The sequence below is a fragment of the Myotis daubentonii genome, chromosome 20 (genome assembly GCF_963259705.1).
Source record: "Myotis daubentonii chromosome 20, mMyoDau2.1, whole genome shotgun sequence".
Lineage (NCBI taxonomy): Eukaryota > Metazoa > Chordata > Mammalia > Chiroptera > Vespertilionidae > Myotis > Myotis daubentonii.
Window position 1 is genome coordinate 4185093 of NC_081859.1, and position 20280 is coordinate 4205372.

Genomic DNA, 20280 nt, shown 5'->3' on the forward strand with positions numbered 1-20280 from the left:
GGAAAGTTCGAGTGATTGGAAAGGAAACCTTTGCATGTACGCAGGGCTCTTGCCAGAATCCTGGGCACGAATCCACGACGGCGTTTACCGCCTTCCGAGCGGCACCCTGGCCCTGAACTAAACCTCGGGCCCAGGGGGAGCGGAAGCTGCGCTCTAAACATGATACCCACTCTGAGTTTTTAAAGGAAGGGGCAGCGCTGGTGACAAGAGTTAAAAAGAATTAAAAAGCATTTGTTTGCCCGGCCAGTGTGGCTCAGTGGTTGAACATCAACCTATGAGCCAGGAGGTGACAGTTCAATTCCTGGTCAGGGTACATAACGGGGTTGTGGGCTCGATCCCCAGTAGGGGGCGTGCAGGAGGCAGCTGATCCATGATTCTCTCTCATCATTGATGTCTCTTTCTCTTCCCTCTCCCTTCTTCTTGAAATCAATAAAAATATATTTAAAAAATAAGATAAAAAGCATTTGTTTGCACATCTGTGCTGAGCTATATTAAGCAGAATAATAAAGTACGTCCTGAAAACAGAAATTTTGAAATCAACTGTTTTTTTGCCAGTTCCCCTCCCTAATAGGTTAGGGCCAAGACACATACTCCCTTTTAGGTTCAATCAAGTATTTCCAGCTTCTTCTGGTGACTCCACACTATGAGGGCAGGATTGCCTCATCTGGGCAAAGGCCGTGCCGGCTGTACCCAAGGGCTGAGTGTGACCTGGTGAGACAACTAGGATGGCTGAGAACCAACTCCTCACTGTCTGGAGCTGGGGTTTTTGTTGGTTTTCATTGTGCGCCGTTTTTTGCCTGAGGGTCTCTGTTTATGTAATTGCCTAAAAGAGATGACAACCTCCATTTCCCCCCCAATATTCTTTTATTGATTTCAGAGAGGAAGAGAGAGGGGGAGAGAGAGAGAAACATCAGTGATGAGAGAGCATCATGGATCGGCTGCCTCCTGCACGCCCCCTACTGGGGACCAGGAGTCGAACCGTGACCTCCTGGTTCACAGGTTGATGCTCAACCACTGAGCCATGCTGGCCAGGCACAACCTACATTTAAGAGACGCCTGCTGGATGACACAGTGTGGCCGTCTCTGAGGTCCCCGTGCAGTCAGCAGAGGCTGGTCCGACGGCGCACAAGGCGCCCAGTTCCCGAGCAGGCGGCCCGGAAACTCGGGGAATAAAGGGCCTCAGGACACCCGGGCCACAGCCACTGAGCCGGCAAGTGACGGCGGTCCCGTCCGTGTCCTAGAAAACCGGTTACATAAGGCGTGATGAAACCCTGCAGGCCTCTATAAACAGTTATTGTTTTTCATGACAGAAATACTTCCACTCCTCCCTAAGGCCTAACTCCAGCAGCCCGCTTCCTGTGACCAGGGGGGCCCGAGACTAACCTACTAAAGGGGAGGTGGCTTCAGCAGCAGCCCGCACTGCACCCCTAAAGCAGGGAGGAAAACCATGGGGGAGGGGTGCCATGGGGAGCCCACCCTAGCCCAGCCCCAGACCAGGCCTCCCCCAGGCCAGACCTGGGTCAGCCAGCGATGAAGGCAGCGCAGGCTTAACCTGAGGCCCAGGGCCCTGTGCAGGGGCCAGGTAAAAGGTGCAGGGCGTCTCAGGAAGCAAATTCTAGGTCCTCACCTACCTGCCCCGCTCCTGGAAATGATGGGCACCCCGTCTTCCCCCGTCTCCTCTCCCATTGAACCCTCACATGGCGCCTTGTTCCCAAGTTTAAAACTTATTCTAAGTGCCCGGCCGGTGTGGCTCGGTGGTTGAGCGTCCATCTACGAACCAGGAGGTCACAGTTCGATTCCCGGTCGGGGCACATGCCCGGGTTGTGGGCTCGATCCCCAGTGGGGGGCGTGCAGGAGGCAGCCAGTCAATGATTCTTTCTCATCATTGATGTTTTTTTCTCTCTCTCCCTCTCTGAAATCAATAAAAAATATATTTAAAAAAATATTTTTTAATAAAAAAAAATAAGAAGAGAAAATACGGGATTCTGATTCTCCAACAATGCACTCCATCTTCTTACACAATGGCACGTGGGCACTGCTGTCCCACCATCGGACTCGGTCACTGCTGTCCGACGCCGCAGGCAGAGCTCAGGGGACAGGGCCCGTTCAGGCCACGCACCTGGCCTCGGACGTGTGATGGGAACAAGTAACGTCAAGGACGTAACACTGAATCTGTTTTACAGGCAGCTCTGTGACAGCAGGAGGATGGCCCGCCTGGTCTAATACTTCTCATCTACACGCACTGCAACTTGATGGATAGTAAGAGCTGACTTCAGGGCTGCTAAGCAGACATAATTCTGAAGTCGCGCTTCCATAAGTCACATAGACGGACTCACACAGAGACAGCCAGCCTTTGACACTGCACTTAATTTAATCAGCCACTTTGGCATCTTAATAGAGCCATTAACAGGTGCGAAAGAAGAATGAGCTGTCTTTTCGAGACCTTATAGCTTACAAATTAGCTAATTTTTATTTTTAATGTAAATGTCAAAAAGCATAATATCGAAGGCTAGCAATTATACTGCTAAAGAGATGGGGATGTTATGGAAGGCCAGGGCCTCTGCCCTCACACATAAAAAGAGCATTCATGGTGTTTTTAAAGTAAATGCCCAGGTCTGTAATTTAACGCATGCCAACTGAGAAGGACGCCCCATTGAAAAGGATTGGTAGCTGTGAAGATTAAATAAAATAATGTATGTAAAAGGAAGTCATTCAGTGTCTTACCAATAAATTAGATTCATAATAAAAAATAAATTCCTGCCCAGCTGGCGTGGCTCAGTGGTTGAGTATTGATCTACGAACCAGGAGGTCACAATTCAATTCCCAGTCAGGGCACATGCCCAGGTTGCGGACTCTAATCCCCAGTAGGGGGCGTGCAGGAGGCAGCTGATGCATGATTCTCTCTCATCATTGATGTTTCTCTCTCTCTCCCTCTCTGAAATCAATACAAATATATTTTAAAAAACAAATTCCTGAAATTAAATTATAAATATATATGTATTTTTCCTATGTAACAAGTTTAAACGTTAAAAGGTTTAAAAAAACTATAGTGTTTAAAATCTAACATTCAAGATCGGCAAATAATTTTCAAAGGAGTTCTACCTACATGACAACTAGCTTAGATTATAAATGCTTTCATGGTAAAGAACATGTACCAAAAATGTATTTATCAGACATAATAGGTACCTAACGTATGTTTGCTAATTACTTGCCTTGAAAACTTCTGTTAAATATAATCAAAAGAACAAATCAGGAAGATTACATAATAAAATAACCTAAACTATATTGAGCCAGGAAACTATACTAATAGTTTTTATTGATTTTTAGAGAGAGAAGAAGGGAGAGAGAGAAACATCAATAGGTTGCCTCCTGTACTAGTACATGCCCCAACTGGGGATCAAACCCAAAACCCAGGCATGTGCCCTGACCAGGAATCGAACCCTCAACCTTTTGATGTACAGACGTCGCTCCAGCCAACCGAGCCACCGGGCCAGGGCAGACTGACACTATTTAAAGGATATATATAACTGCATCATATAACTCAAATATTTTAATGCCACACTTTTCCTATCACAAAATTCATACGTTCATTTTAAAAACACAGCAAAAGAAATGCAAAAAGAAAAGAAAATGGTAATTACACATAACACCACCACAAGCAATAACCACTGTAATTTTTTACTGTATCCCTGTTCTGTTGATGCATATGCACATTTAATTTCCCCGTGAAATTGGGATCTATTATATATGCTACTTAGCGAGAAAATGTCTTCATTTAATATTCTGTGAACATTTTCCCCTGTCATTAAATGGCCTTATAAAACAAGACACTTAATTGACTTAAATGACTTGATCATATGGAGAATCATAATTTAATATCTTACTGCCAATATTTTTCCAGTTTCTCACATTATAATTAATACTGCATTGAGCGCGCTCACACATGCATACATCTTTGGGGCCAAATGTGCTTATTTCTCTGGGGTGAGTGCCTCACCCCAAGTCCCCACGCAATTACTAACCTTCTCCTTTCTTAAAATTCAAGGAGCTTAACCTGGGAGAGGTGGAGTGCTGAGGGCAGAGGTCAGGAAGGTGCTGGAACCTTTCTTTCCCCGCCCATCTATTAACCTTTGACCCCGTGTCACTGAAGAGCTGCATGGTTCCAAGTCTTCAGGGGCAGGTGTAGGCTCAGCTGGTAATCTCCCCACTTCCCCCCCACACCCACCCTTCACCTCTGGAGGGAAACGGACACAGAACCCGAAGGCAGTTTCTCACAAGAGCCCCAGTGTCGGGGGCGGGGAGGGGGGGGCCCTACTGCACGGAGGACTGACCACCTGCAAGACTGAAATAACAGAAAACAGCCTTGCCGGTGTGGCTCAGTGGTTGAGCGCCGACCTATGAACCAGGAGGTCACAGTTCGATTCCCGCTCAGGGCACATGCCCGGGTTGCGGGCTAGATCCCCAGTGTGGGGCGTGCAGGAGGCAGCCGATCCATGATTCTCTCTCATCACTGATGTTTCTATCTTTTCCTCTCCCTTCCTCTCTGAAATCAATACCAAAAGAAATTGTTTTTTAATAAGAAACGGGCAGCTGCTAAGAAAAAAAAAATTTCTTTTCTAATGGTCTGTGTTCCACAGTGTTCATCTCCTTTCTCTGAAAGCTCCGGGGCAGGACACCCACCCCCAGGAAACCGGGGAGACCGGTTTGGCAGCTGCCGAACTGGAATGGTGACTCAGGGCCCATCATGCCCTTCAGCGCTGGAACTCAACCGTGATGTTTTATGGGCAGTTGTCAACGGTAACACAAAAGTACACACATTCCAGACAGACCCCTTTTGCTCATCAAAAGACAACTACGCGACGGTTACAGAATAAATTGTTGGGCCTGGCCTCCAACGGCAGATCAAAGAGACATTCTGAATGACATCACTGAGTTCCTTCTGATAAACGTTTAAAATGAATGCACTGAACTGGAGAGAGTGTTTTAAAATCCCTGCTTCCATTTCCAGCGCCTCATCAAACAAAACACAGAAACTACTGCGATGCGCGCTGGCCCCTGCAAACAGCATGCCAGCCTCCTGGGCCTGACTGGGTAAGTCCGTGTCACTTACCACCTTAGAGTCTTGTCTGCCACAGGTAGTATTCGTTCAAACTGCATTATTAGCGTGTAATGTGGGGAGCTGCTCTTTCACGCCCGGAATAAAAAGTTACGCATGTAAAGGTGACTCATGACATTAATCTCCTACCCGCACCATTTCTGTGAGCTAGCTGCACACTTCCTTAAGCGCTGGCCTTTCTTCCTATATTTCTTGTGATTATGCATAGGAATGCAATCTTATGTGTTAACGCTAACAATAAAACTTTGGGCTTTGGTGTTGTTAATCCTCACCTGAGGATATTTTCCCACTGACTTTTAGAGAGAAGGGAAGGGAAGGGGAGAGACAGAGAGAGAGAGAGAGAGAGAGAGAGAGAGAGAGAGAGAGAGAGAGAGAGAACATTGATGTGAGAGAAACACGTCGATTGGTTGCCTCCCACATGCCCCAATTGAGCCTGCAACGGAGGTACATGACCTTGACCAGAATCGAATCCAGGACCCTTCAAGTCCAAGGGCCAGTGCCCTACCCACTGCACCAGCCCGGCTAGGGTGGGGCGTTTTTATTTTGTGTTATTTTAGCACTGAGAGTACTCACACCCAAAGAAAGTCAACTCAGTTACAGGTGTCAGGAAGCAACATCCTTGGTTATTTTTATAGTTTTATTAATAAAATACATTTAAAAAAATACTACTGACCAGATGAACTTCACAATGTCTCACTCAGAGAAATGACTGCAAACACGATTCTTTTGAGTCTCTTAGGACAATGTTTTAAAGCCCCTCGCCTGATGGTCAAGCTGCAGAAATCCCAGACAGGAAGTCACAAGCAGTCACGGGGGGCCTCCAGCAAGCCCCCACTTTTGCCAGGGAGCCAAGGGGTTCGCAAGGTTCTACACATCCTCTGAAACACCGACGGTCTTCCAGCCATTCTGGAGATCAGTTGGAATCTAAACATTCAGAAGAATGCAGCAAGGACTAAAAACTCTGAACAAGCGAGAGAGAGAGCTAGAAAGCCAAGGTCAGGAGGGTCGGGCTTTTAGAAAGGAGCCAGTTATAATTCCAGAACCAAGAAGACACAATGGCAGAAAATTCTAGATGGAGGTCAACTTGGTTCACATCTCCATTCAGGGAGCAACAGAATATGAACTTTCAGGGGCCAAGTGCCTTTTTTTTTTTAATATATTTTTATTGATTTCAGAGAGGAAGGGAGAGGGAGAGAGAGAGAGAAACATCAATGATGGGCTGCCTCCTGCACCCTCTACACTGGAGATCGAACCCACAACCCAGGCATGTACCCTGACCGGGAATCGAACCTGGGACCTCCTGGTTCCTGGGTTGACACTCAACTACTGAGCCACGCCGGCCAGGCGCCAAGTGCCTTTGAATCCAGAGAACACACCCAGCACCTGAGCGACAAGAAGCCAGCAGGGCTGGAGCACAACCTTGGACGAATCGCCCACAGGATTACAGGCTCGACCCAGAGCCTTTATTCTGAGTCCAGCAATAACAGAGACCCTGGGTGGGAGGGGCTGTGGGAACACCACTTCCAGGAGGATTTCTAGAATATTTGAAATTCTGCCCTCGCCAGTTTGGTTCAGTGGATAGAGCATCGGCCTGGGGACCAAAAGGTCCTGGGTTCGATTCCGGTCAAGGGCAGGTACCTCGGTTGCAGGGTCCTCCCGGGCCTGGGCCCTGGTCGGGGCAAGTGCAGGAGGCAACCAATCAATTATTTCTCTCACATCGATGTTTCTCTCTTGTTTTTCCCTCTTTCTCCCACTCTCCCTAAAGATCAAAGGGAAAATATCCTCTGGTGAGGATTAACAACAACAACAAAAAGAGTATTCCAAACTCTCCGGCATCTCCTCCCCCTCTTCCCGTGAAGACCTGCCCCCTGAGAAAACTTCCTCCTCTGCAAACATCCCCGTCTGCCTCCCAGCTACCCAGCCAACAAACTTCGTATGGGGAGAATCAGGAGAACCAGGCTGCCCGCAGGGCTGCCGATCCTTCTCATCACAGTGAACGCAGGCTGGAATAGCGCTGTCCCAGGGCAAAGGTCAGTGTCAATGTTTACCCATTGATGGAAAATCAGTGCGCACACACGGAGAGGCATGTTAACACCGGGCCGCGTCCACCCAGCACATCACAGGCCGGTCTCCCTCCCTACACGGGAGCGCGATGTTTCAGCTGAGCCGCCCGTCCCCAGCACGGATGTAAACTTGACCTCGCTGATTAAGCTCAGCGCTGCTTTTGTTCACGACAAAGAAAAAGATGTAAAAAACTCCCCCACGGCCACGGTGGGAGTCGCAGGCACCCCGTCTGCAGCTGCTCGGCCCCAGCTTCTGCCCCCAAATCAAGGGAAGGCCCGCGACAGGTCCCCCTGCTCCCCGCCGCCCTCAGCAGCTGTGTTCTTATTGCTCCGGAGGGCCCCTGCATCCCTCCACGCTTAAATTATTGGCAACAATCAGCAATGTCAGCATAACCCGTCTGTAACGGATCCTGAGCAGACGACAGCAAAGGGAGGAAATGAAGGCAGCATCCAGCTCACCCCGATGCCGCGAGGCACCGAATACCACGCACACCGGGCAGCCTTCCCATCCTCAGAAAACGTACGGCTCGTTTCTCCCCACCAGGCGTTGGTTCCGGCCTTGCATTTGTTCGTGGAAAGTGACAAGCCTATCGCTAAGTTTTACTCCCTGGCAGATCTTCATTGAAGAACATGGACACTCTGCCCAGCCGGTGTGGCTCAGTGGTTGAGCGCTGACCTATGAACCAGGAGGTCATGGGTTCGATTCCCGGTCAGGGCACATGCCCGGGTTGCGGGCTTGGCCCCCCAGTGTGTGGCGTGCAGGAGAAAGCCAGTCAATGATACTCTCATCATTGATGTTTCTCTCTCTCTCTCCCTCTCCCTTCCTCTCTGAAAGCAATAAAAATATTTAAAAAACTAAATAAATCATCAACTGAGAAAAGCTCTATTAGAAGATTCACTCTGTTGCCAGAATGAAAGCGCCAGAAGAGCAACACCCCTGCGTGTCCTCACCCCCATACCCTGCGTCCTTCCTACAATGGGCGGGGCACCCAAGAGCACGCAGTCAGCATCGGACACCCGAATGCCCACGCGCACCTGAGCGCCCACAACCCACCAGGCAACCCAACGCCACAATGCAAAATAGTCTTTCCTTTAGGTTTACGACACACTCTATACAGCCTTAAGCAAATCACAGTGGGGTGGGGGAGTGGAATAGAACTTATCAGATAGACAAGTTCATCGCCACTTTGACAATACTGCCCATCACGTCTCCTTAATGTTGCTTTTGCTGATAAAGCCCATGTTTTGAGTTGCAAAACCTAAACCAGTCAAGGAAGTAAGTTTGGTTTTAGGCAGAGCTGGTTGACGGGGGCAGTACTGCCAGCAGAAAGGTCACTGCACACGAGGGCCGCTCAACAAAAATGCAAATCCTCATCCTTTCCAAGGCCTAACCCTGCCCCCACCGGCCCTCCGCCCATTCCTGGCCGCGCGAACCCACCTTACACTCAGGGACCAGGGAGCCCTTCCCTGAGGGAGTCAGTGCCATCCACCCGGGTCTCACTGCCACCGGGGTCTTTTGCTAACACACCGGACACACGGCCATCCGCCCGCCGGGACACTGACAGTTCACGGGAAGTGAGCTCACCCCCCCAGGAGCAGCCGTCCAGCCTACAGGGCCTGGCTGTGCAAATGTTTCCGAATCCGCACAGTCTGACCGCAGGGTAACTGGGAGGCACCTCGGAGGCCTGCAAGGCTGCGCGCTGGTAGATTTGCTGACTGTGCCAGACGCTTCCTGGGGGAGCGGATGGGGGGGCAGGTGACAAGGTCCCTGCCCGCAGGGGTCTCACACCCTGGGGCGCCCTGACTCACTTGGGAACTCAGGATGCCAGAGGTGAAAGAGAGATCTCATTTCAGCCTGGATTACCCTCCCAGCCCGCCAAACAGGCCTCAGGCCACTCCATCTCCTGCAACAGCAAGGAGATCCTACTTCTGTGCTCCCAGGAGTTTGGAGAAGTTATCGCCTCTCCCCTCAGGTTTCATGTCCCAGGAAAGGAGGAGGTGAAAGTTCAGTCTGCAAGTGGCTGAGGCTAGCTGGACGGCACAGAGAGCAAGTCCCCGCTATGGTTACGCTGCTCCACAGGCTGGGAGCCTGAGTCACACGCTCCGTCCCCGCCTCGCCTCCCAGGTGCTGCAGCGTGGGAAGGACACGCAGGGCCGGTATCGGCTGATGGGATGACAAGGAACAGGAAGATCAAAGGCAGCGTCCCCTGGGACCGTGCCTCCCATGACACCCACATACCCAGTGCCCACCGTGCCCCCCGAGACCCCGCTCCTGCAGGAGGGGCGGAGCGCCAGGGGCCCGGGCTGAGGATGCATTTAGAAAGCTCCCAGCCCCAGACGCGCGGCGACAGCAGCCATCAGACATCACCCGGATCTGCCGGCCCTAAAATTAGCAGAGCAGTTACTGCCACGCCTGCGTCAGAGCCTTCCCATGGCCCGCCGCCAGCTTTAAACAAGTCGCCCACTTACTCCACCAGGGACACGATATCCTGGAGCAGCGCCAGCAGAGCAGGTCAATGGCTGCTCCGCTCCCAGCCTGGCTGCTGAGGTTTTATAATTCACTGCCAGGTGAGCAAAGTCCTGATGGGCTACACCTGCAACGGCAGGGGGGTTGGGGGGGGTCGGAGGGTGGGGGCCAGGGGGGTTGCAAGCACTTATTCTTTGGGTGAGTAAAGTACTGTGTGTGATAAACCCTTCTGAGTACTTTTTTTCTTTTTTTATATATATTTTTATTGATGTCAGAGGGGAAGGGAGAGGGAGAGAGAGAGAGAAACATCAATGATGAGAGAGAATCATGGATCAGCTGCCTCCTGGAGGCCCCCAACTAGGGATCGAGCCCCTCCCCGACCCCCAACTGGGGACCAAGCCCCCAACCCGGGCATGTACCCTGACCAGGAATCAAACCATGACCTCCTGGTTCATGGGTCAATGCTCAACCACTGAGCCACGCCAGCTGGGCCCTTCTGAGTATTTAAATGGCTGAAAGTTATTTAAGGGCTCCCGTTCCACTGGCTTAAACGCAAGTCTAGCAAAGTTTAAATGCAAAACAAAACCCGTTTTCCGCGGGTGGCGCTTCTTCTCATCTTGACAAAGACTCGGGAGCTAAAGGAAAGTTGTCTGCGCCATCACAGGGGAGCCCCCCGCTCCCCAAGGAAGAACCGCTAACCCGAGTCAACCAGCTGGCCGCCTACCCGGCTGCAAAGTACAAAATTTCCCATGGACGGCAGACGGCCCACTGACAGAACAGGCATGTTTCAGATCAGGCGACACGCGCACTAGCCCAGCCCTGGGCCACCGTGGCCCCTTTCCGGGCAGTTGGGTGGGAAGGCCACCATTCCCACATGCTGGCACCTTCTCTCCTCCCTCCCTCTCGCTCCCTCCTTTCATTCATTCCTTTCATGATTCAGGGAGACCAGCCATTCCTCACAAGGCAGCTGTGGGCCGGAGGGAAGAGCCTTGAAAACTAAGATTCAGAAAACCACGTGTTCTCTCTCATTACACCTAGCTTCTGCATCAGTAAAGGGAAATTCCCATCAGCCTTATAAGGTTCTCTCTTATCAGAGCATCCATGAAAGTCAATACAATAGCTGCTTTTAAATTTACCTTTAGCGGTATCTCTCCCAAGTTCTTTATTCTGTGCCTAAGTCAAAAACATCAGCACCCCTCACTCACTCTTCTCATCATTTAAAACTTTTTAAACAGGAAAACAGATCAATTATTCCATGAAAATGACTTACAATAACTCTTAAACAATTAGGCGATTTTAATGTTATTTAGGCTAATCTCTCAGCCTTCCCTACAGCTTTCACCATAGCAGTCCTTAATACCCAAATTTCAACAAACAGGAGTTAGAATGAAATCCCCCTAAATTCACATAACATAGGAATTGGTACGTCAGAGCAGCAAGAAGAAAAGACTTCTATCTGCAAGATGAAAACTAGGGTTTACTGAGCACCTACTATATTTAAGGCATAAGGAATATTCTAATGTCCTTGGCTGTCCTTGAAAGTACAGACTCACTGAAGGTACATGACACACCACTGATGGGTTTTTAAAAACCATCATTTCCTGTAGAAATTATCGCGGCTCATGGGCAGGGAGATAAACGCCGGGTAATCATTGACAGTCGCCTCGAGTAACGAGCCCACAGCTGGGCTTTTTGGTTCCTGATTCCAACAGGGCAGCACTTGTCAGTTGGGACTAGACTTTGGAAGCTGGGAAGGTGCAACCCACACCTTCCCGTGAACGTCAGGTCCCCCTTCCGCTCAGGGCACCCAGTCTCCCGGACCCACCCCGTCCGATGGCCGTGCTGGTTCTGATGGAACCTGGAACCCGGGGATCCCTGCTGTCACCTTCCGCAGAGCTGACTCACAGGCCATTTCAAATAACCCAGAAAAGACCTAACATGAGGTATAAAAGGTCCTCGAGTTAGATCCTTTACAACAGAGACAGGACTTTAAAGCGACACTACTTAGGTCAACAAAAGCCAGGTACCCGGCTCTCGCATGTGCAAACCACGGCTCTCAATCATTCCCTAAACAAATATTTGTCTGCCAAGAGCCTGTTCTGTGGCCAGAACCGCTGGAGAGCAGGGAACAGGAGTAAACCAGAAACATCCCTGCCCAGACAGCACTGTGCCCCATGGAGCAGAGACAGAAGGTAAACACGCAAAATCAATATGCAACAGAAAGCCAGGCAATGGTGAGTGCGATGGGTTAGAATCAGGCCGCACACGGGGGCGGGGGGCTGGTTTCGTTTGCAGCTCTGTGCACAGAGGCGGTGGCTTGGCCTCCCCAGAGAGGGGGGGACCCCTCACCTCCCTCACACTGGGGGAGGCTGCGGGCTCCAGTCCTAGCCAATAATACACAAGCAGGAGTATACTATTACTTTTGTACTTTCCACGTTATACTTAACTTTTTAAAATATATCTTCATTGATATCAGAGAGGAAGGGAGAGGGAAGAGAGAGAGAGAAACATCAATGATGAGAGAGAATCATGGATTGGCTGCCTCCTGCACACCCCACACTGGGGATCGAGCCTGCAACCCGGGCCTGTGTCCTGACCGGGACTCAAACCCTGACCTCCTAGTTCAGAGGCCGACACTCAACCACTGGGCCATGCCAGCCAGTCTGTACTTTCCTTTCAGAAGCTCCTGGATGAGCAAATGATTGGTTAGGTCTTCCACGGTGACCCTGGGTCTGCTGTCAGCTCTGGACGATAGCACAGCGCTTCCTAAACAGCTGAGTTCAACCAGAAGCATTCCAAGAATAGCATCCCCCATTCCACTGCCCACCCCTCCCCGCCCCCAAATGAAACCTCAAGCTCAGCAACCCACAACCCGTTCTGGAAGAGAACGGGCCAACATAGTCACGTCCTCGGGAAAAACACACACACAGCAAATGCTGGGCCCATTAAGGGAAGAGGGTGTCTGGAGCCGCCCCTACAAGAACCCCCCCCACCCCCCCAGGAGCCTAGAAATTGCTTCCAGGTAGCCAGGAATGCCCACCAGAGAGGGTGAAGAGCCGTGGTCTCCAGGCTGGGCCCACCCATTTCCAAGGGTAACTCAGGTGCCCTTGAGGCCCAAAAGAAAATGCTCCGACTTCTGTTTGTTTATTGATTGAGTGATTGATTAGTTCAGTTTTTTGGTTTTTTTTTTTTGTCGAGGGAGAGTGAGAGAGAGAAAAACGTCGATGTGCGAGTGCACATCAATCAGCCGCCTCGCGCACACGCCTCACCGGGGAATCGAACCAAGGGCAACCCCTCAGGGCACAGGACCACAGCCAACCAACTGAGGCACACAAAGTACCACCCTTCTTAAAATGTCTAATTTCATGTTTTATCCGCACTTTAGCACGGTAGAGTTATATGCATACATATATGTAATGTGTTGTACACATACACAAGCAGATGTATGGACACAGACATCCGTAAGGGTGCTGAGCTGGGTGACTTTGTACAGTGAGGATGCACATTGAGAAAAGTTCCAAAACCGCACTACAAAGAAACAACTGCTCTTTGGATTAAGGCCTTACGCACGTGCAACAACAGCATTTGTCCTGAAGGAAGAATCAAAAGTCTTCCTTACCATTATTTATCAGACACGTTAATGCAAGAGCTAGGCCTGAGCCACGAGAATATGCACCATTCAACAGGGAACCCAGTGCGTTACCACAGCATTGCGAGAGGACAGGGCACCCCCCACCGTGCTGTGCTGCCCCTACTGCGCGCGGGCTATTCAGAGCTGAAGACAGTGGAGACTTCCCTGCAGGCTCCAGGGAGGCCTTCACCGCGCCCTTGAAGGATTTAAATTAGGGGCCTTGCCCAAAGTAAGAGTTATCTCCAGAAATCACTTTTTATGGCCTATGGATAGGGCAGGACAAGCTTCTAATTACTGGAAACCTGTTCTTTTTATCACCCTGAGAATGACCTCCCTCCCAACTGAAGTCCCAAGCTGCCTCGCCTCACCCTTAGCTCAGAATGTCATGGGTCCCCCGCTTTCCCTTTCTGTCTCGGACTCCCCCACCTACCTGGGGTTCCCCTATGTACATAAGTAATTACATTTTGTTATTTTTTTTTCTCTCGTTCATCCGATGTGTCTCCTGTAGACTGAATGATCAGACCAGCTGGAAGAACCTTAAAGGCAAGCCTCTCCCTCCCCCACATGGACCAGGACGCAGGCTACGCTGCCCTAACCATCTGTGGGAAATCTTCAAAGGCAACCAAAGAGCCTACTTTGCACGACTTTCACGACTTTCACGTCAGACAGCTTCTTCCAGCAGGTGTAGCTGCGATGCGAAAGTGGGAAATTTGGAGTGAACCAATGGGCATAGCTGGAGAGGCCCCTAGAACTGTTTATTTGTGCAACAGGAAGAAGAAAGTACCAACTAATTAAAACACGGGGGGGGGGATGGGGAGAGATTATGGTTCTCTCCCCACCCCCCATATCTGCAAGCAACTCAAAAGCCATACCAAGCCACCAAAACTAGTTTAAGAAAGTCCAACATCCTGATATTTTTTTTTTTTTTGCAATCTTTTCAGTGCCTAAGATCACAGATAACAAGGTGGCCCTAGTCATTCAGACAGTCGTTAAATATTTCTTCATCACCAATACTGTGCACAGTATGGTTCGGGTTACTAGAAACACGAAATCTGACATTTCTTTCTTAGAATAACTTGGCCAGAAGAACCAGCAGAAGAGGTATGACATGGTCTTGGAGGATAATTATGTGGAAGAGGTGGAGCGATAGACTAGTTATAAGATATTATTAAGTGCATGAATACTTAACTGTAACCAAAGACGTGTGACTCCCTTGTAAACCTAGAAGGAAGTTTCTAGAGATACAATTCACGGTTTGGCCAGTTTAACAATTTATCACTGATCAGCCAGTTTAACGAAGATTTAAAAAAACAATCTGATCGCCTTAGCTGGTTTGGCTCAGGGATAGAGTGTCAGTTCGAGGACTGAAGGGTCCTGGGTTCGTTTCCAGTCAAGGGCACATACCTGGGTTGCATGACCCCTGGCCCTGGTCAGGGCACGTGCAGGAGGCAACCAATCAATGTTGTCTTTCTCACATCAAGGATTCTCTCTCTCTGTCTCTCCCCCTCCCTTCCACTCTCTCTAAAAACCAATGGGACACCATCCTGGGGTGAGGATTAAGGACAACAACAGAAAACAGTCTGATCTAATGTGCAAGCAGCATTTCTTGGGGAGGGCAGACAAAGGTGCTAAATATTAGAATCGATCTCCAACAGGCACCATAGGAAGAACACGCTAAAATAAGGTAAAACGAAGCACAGTGATGTTGGGCTGCAATGACATTCACACGCGAGGAGAAGGCGTGGCTTCATGGGGGCACGTGACTAAGGACCCAGGGGCTGCAGTGAAGAGCAAACCAGAGCCTGAGCAGCAGGACCATGAGAAAATGAATGCAAACTTGGACTCCACCAGTACACGCAGGACACGCAAGGGAGGAAGGGCACCCTACCCCACAAGGTCAAGTTGTAGAACGCGTCAGAGCCCCACGCAACCTTGACAGGTTTTGTTCCGTGGGAAACTAAAATACCTCGAGGAGATGCCTCTGTGTGCTGCTGACCACCAAGTGTGAAGAAGTGGGTAGACTGAGACTCAGTGCTACGGGCAAAAGAACCTTCTGGTCATCAAATCATCAGAAAGGCCCACCAGGCGTGGCTCAGGGGTTAAGCATCGACCTAGGAACCAGGAGGTCACAGTTCGATTCCCAGCCAGGGCACATGTGCAGGTTGCAGGGGTGCATGCGCATGCGCATGTGCATATGGGGGTGCATACATGCCCACGCGTGGAGGTAATTCCCACAAATGTCTTCTCTGGATGGGAAGACCTTCTGGCCTCTCATTTCCACTGAGTGGCGATATATCTCGATGACATGCATGGACGGTAGACAGTAATTGCTGTTGTTACTTTTCCATGCAGGAGCGTCAAATACTGACAAATACGATGATCACTACAATTTGCTCTCTGTGCTACAGGTGGATGAAAAGAAAACGAGGAACAACACAGCACTAAGGCCTGTCTGGTTACAGAGACGCTAGGACTCGACGCCACTTCTCTCAACTGCACCTTTTTTTCTTTCCTGTCACGGAACGTGGCTATACAGTGTTCTACAGGGACATCAAGAAGCAAACTGGGTGACAACAAACATGAAATCGCTGTGAACCAAGTTCAGAAAGTATCCAGACAATTTTTCTCAAGTGTGAAGCATTTAAATGCCTATCACACTCTTATCCTGCCTTTCAAAGGAGTCGGGTTTTTTTTTGTTTGTTTTTTTAAGGAGTAAAAGGTTTGGAACAGAAAAGCTATTTCTGAGTCATTGACTTCAAGGTAAACCAAGCATGAATGTTCACATACAAACTTACCACAGAAGCCAAAGAAAGAAAAGACACCATCGTGAAAAATATGTCCTATCTCAATCAGTAGTCAGAATGACTCTAAGACGTTTACTTTAAGTGTTAAAGAAACATAGAATTTGGGTGCTTAAAGAGATCATTGGAAATCCTCCATTCCAGACTCATTTGCAACAGGCAAACTGATACTCCTTGTCCCTCGTGCCCAGTGCTCTATCCGATCACCTGCAGAGGAATTAGGTACCTAAATAGAAGTAGAAATCTGGAATATGGTTCCTGTACTCTTTAGGGCTGCACAGCCTTTTTCATTCAAGTTCAAACAGATGGGGGTGGGGGGGGAGGTGAAGGGGGGGGAAACACTTTGCTTTTCAGTTAACAATGCCTGAATTTCCTTCACATTCAGCATATCTATGAAAGGATTTTAATCCTAAATCCTACATTCAAAGACTCGATGTCTTTCCCAGACTAAAAATAAACAACAAAAAAACACAACTTTGCACTGACCGTTATGGCGGGGGGAGGGTAGCCATAAACACAGAAGGGGCCTTTGCAAAGTAGGCAGAAAATATGCAACCCCTTTTAAGCTACTTTTGATGACCCAGCTCAGCACTTTTTAAACCAGCTTCAATTACCAGACAATTGCCCTTCAGGACAGCTCACCAGTATTTCTTCACTTTCAAGAATAGATTTTTGAGATGAGTAACCCATTACCCCTTCGCCTCAGGTAAAAAGATCCCCCGCTGGCAGACAGGTGTTTTACTGAGCTCAGGTCTCAAAAATTCTTCAAAATACCATTGTAGTCCTGGGGTGGGGGAGGGGGGGTGAGGGATGGGGGGTGGGGGTGGGAGGACTGACAAACCCATATCACACAGCTCTAACTGCCAAATCAAGATGCTCTGATAATCCCCCTATGACATTCCATAAAAGTAAAGCTCTCGGAGAAAGCCTAAAATTTGAAAACAGAAGAAGCATTTGAGCTCAGCTGGCCTAGCTCAGGCGTTGAGCATTGACCTATGAACCAGGAGGTCACGGTTTGATTGCGGGCTCGATTCTCAGTGTGGGGCCTGCAGGAGGCAGCCGATCCATGATTCCCTCTCATCATTAATGTTTCTCTCTCTCTCTCTCCCCCTCTCCCTAAAATTTATATATGTATATATTAAAAAGCATCTGATTAAAAATATACACGTAGCCCTAACCGGTTTGGCTCAGTGGATAGAGTGTTGGCCTGGCCTGAAGGGTCCCAGGTTCGATTCCGGTCAAGGGCATGTACCTTGGTTGTGGGCACATCCCCAGTGGGCGGGTGTGCAGGAGGCAGCTGATCAATGTTTCTCTCTCATGATGGTTCTCTCTCATCGATGCTTCTAATTCTCTATCCCTCTCTCTTCCTCTCTGTAAAAAATCAATAAAATATATTTTTTAAAAAATAAAAATAAATAAAATGATAAAAATATACACTTAGACCAGCTGGAGAAAACCGGGCAGCTTCGCCTCCATACCTGCAATTTATCTCCTGCTTTCTTTTCAGGCCCAAACGCTTACGCTCGTTATCCGAATTGGCGTCGCCCCATCTATAGGTAGCATGTGGGTACTGATAAAAGCTGTTTCTGATTCCATTTCCCATTTCCCAGATGTTTGCTAGCGAGTTCTTTTTTTTTTTCTTCCCCCTTCAGCTATTTATGAATACGCTCTGATTTAGAACAAACAAACTCAACATGTTATATTTTAAGCTGAGCGAGACACACAATAAATGACAGCTACCAAGATAATTGCAAAATATCTCTCCTGCTTATATAAATACGTTTGCCTACCTAGGCAAGATTTGGGCAGGTTGCCGTGGTCTTGCTTTAGGTAAAAAAAAAGCACTTATGACAGGTAACAGAAGCGGCTGCTGAAATGGCCAAGTGCAGGCTATTGTACGTCTCATAAAAGGGATTGTGCTTAAAGGCGAAAAACCAAATATTAATTATCAGCTGGGGGGGGGGGGGAAGAAAGCTGTTCCGTAATTCTTGGTATAAAATCATGCACACCTACGTCGACTACATCCCTTCCCCAAATGCATCCGTGGTGGAGATTTTAGCCTGAATCAATTCCATTACCGATGGTATCCAAAACTCAAGAGGGTTCCTGCCTCCCCGTGAATACATTCTCATCCACCTCTCCGAATCCAGCAGTGAACTCTGAAACCCGGGGGTCAAACCTCAGTGGAACTGTCTGAACAGAATTACAGATCTCGCTGGAGAACTCCGAATCCTTCCCATGAAGTCACAACCTGACACGGACATCCTTAAACCCTGGGAGGTAGAGGCAGGACCCGAGCTGCCTCTTCACATTCATCATCCTAGGCCGCCTCTTGGGGATCTCCATAAATCCTGGTTTCACAGGGAAGTAACACAGTTCTTAGAAAGTGACGCTACTGGAGTTTTTGCCCCCCCTCTCCCATTATTAATTATAAAACTGGAAGGAAAAAAAAAAAACCTGATTGCAGAGACTAGGCAACTCGAAAGCTCAGTTGCCTCCACGCCTGTCATAAGAAAGCCATCTAGTGTTAACATTTAGCAATGAGCGCTGCAGACAAAAGAGGCAGGAAAGACGTCTCTGAGCGACTCATTTGGAACTTACTGAGCAGACCTAGGAGAACCGGCCAAGCCTCTTTGTTTTTTTAGAAAATAAAAATAAAAAAAGGCCACGCTTCTCAAAACCAAGTCGAAACCTGAGCAAAAATCCAAAATCTCTGCCATTGCATGTCTGTGCGCCCAGCGCACTGGAGGGAGGTTTGCAGCCCGCGCGCCGGAGCCGGAGCCGGAGCCGGAGCCGGGCGGCGGCGGCTGGATTCATTGCACCGGAGCCGGTTAATGATGACATATCCCTCCCCGGGGGGCGATGCCAACTTGTGTCCCTCCCCGCGGAGCCCGGGCTCCCGCTCCCGGAGGATGCACCGAAATGGATCGCGCGGGTTTGCCGCCCGCTTGCAAATTCATTGGAGGTGCCCGTGGGGACCCGACCCGGGGGCCGGGCGCGGAGGGCGCCGCGAACCTGGGCGCCCGGGCGGCGGCGGGGCGTCCGACTCCCAGGGAAGGTCGCGCGCAGTCCGAGGGTCGCCGGCCACTCGGGGTCCCGCAAAGGGGGGCACGGGGGGGGGGGGGACCGGCGCGGCGGGGGCTCGGGCACCGGCTCCCAGGGAGGGAATCGCCGCGGCAAGTTCGGCAACAACCCCGCCCGGGCGCCCTTTCCCCTTCCCTCCGGGGTCAGTCACCGAGGAGGCGCCGGGCACCCCGAGGGGGTCCCCCTTCGTGCGCGGGTCAGAGACGGAAATAACCTTCCAGCCGATCGATCGGCAACTTTGGGAGATCGGAGCGGCGGCGGCTCCGCTTGCACCGGCGGGACCCCAGCGAGCCGGACCCCAGCGCCCAAGCCCCCCAAAAGCGCCCCGCCGCCAGCCCCCCGAGGCGCCCAGGGGCAGCCCCTCCCCGCGGAGCAGTCCCCGCCGAGCCCGGCCCGAGACGCCACCCGCGGGCTCCCGTCCGCTCGCCCCAACACGCACCTCAGCGACGCGGCCGCCGGGACCTACCGGGGCCGCAGCCTGGCCGCCCGCCGCCGCGCTCTGCCCATCGGCCCGCGGGCTCCGCGAGAGGCGGCCGGACCCTCCGGGAGGCGGCGCCGGAGCTGTCGGCCTGCGATCGGGCGGCCGGGCGGCCGGGCAGCCGGGCAGGGCGCGCGCGCTGCTCCTCCCGCGCCGCCGCCGCCGTCCGCGTCCTCCTCGCGCTCCGCCGGCTCTGCCCCGACTCCAGACGCCGCCGCCGCCCGCCCGCCCGCAGTCCCGCCCCCCGCCCGCGCCGCGGCCTCTCATTGGCCGCCGCTTGCAGGCCCCCTCGGCCCCGCCCTGCCATTGGGCGCTGGCGCAGTCCGTCCCGCGGGGTCTGGGGCATCGGGAGCAGCTGGTGCGCGGTTCCCAGACCCCGGAGCCGGCGGGAGGGGAGGGCACCGGAGCGGCTCGGCCCCTGCCCCGGGCCGGGGCTGCGGTCTCGGGGAGAGGGTGCAGCCACCCTGGGCCTGAACCCCAGAAAGCCGTCGCCGTCCTCCTCCGGACCCCTTCGCCTCTCCCGCAGGGAGACGTGAACCCCGAAGCGGGCCCCGAACTGGCCCCTGCGCAGTCGCGACCCCGCTCGCACCCTCGGGTCGCTCAGGTCCCCGCGCCTCGAAGCTCTGGGTGTCGCCGCCCA

The 20280-nt window shown here is 51.1% G+C and overlaps 1 protein-coding gene across 6 annotated transcripts in view; it reads right to left on the reverse strand.

Annotated features, from left to right (window-relative positions):
* SIPA1L2 (signal induced proliferation associated 1 like 2) overlaps positions 1-19854 on the reverse strand; it is a 102495-nt gene extending 82641 nt beyond the window's left edge. For 5 of the 6 annotated variants that reach the window (XR_009450255.1, XM_059677661.1, XM_059677659.1 and 2 more), the window contains exon 1: positions 19602-19854. The gene's annotated coding sequence lies outside the window, so the exon portion shown is untranslated. The remainder of the gene's footprint in view (positions 1-19601) is intronic. The other variant, XM_059677660.1, reaches the window with a different exon arrangement.
* Between the last annotated feature and the right edge of the window lie 426 nt (positions 19855-20280).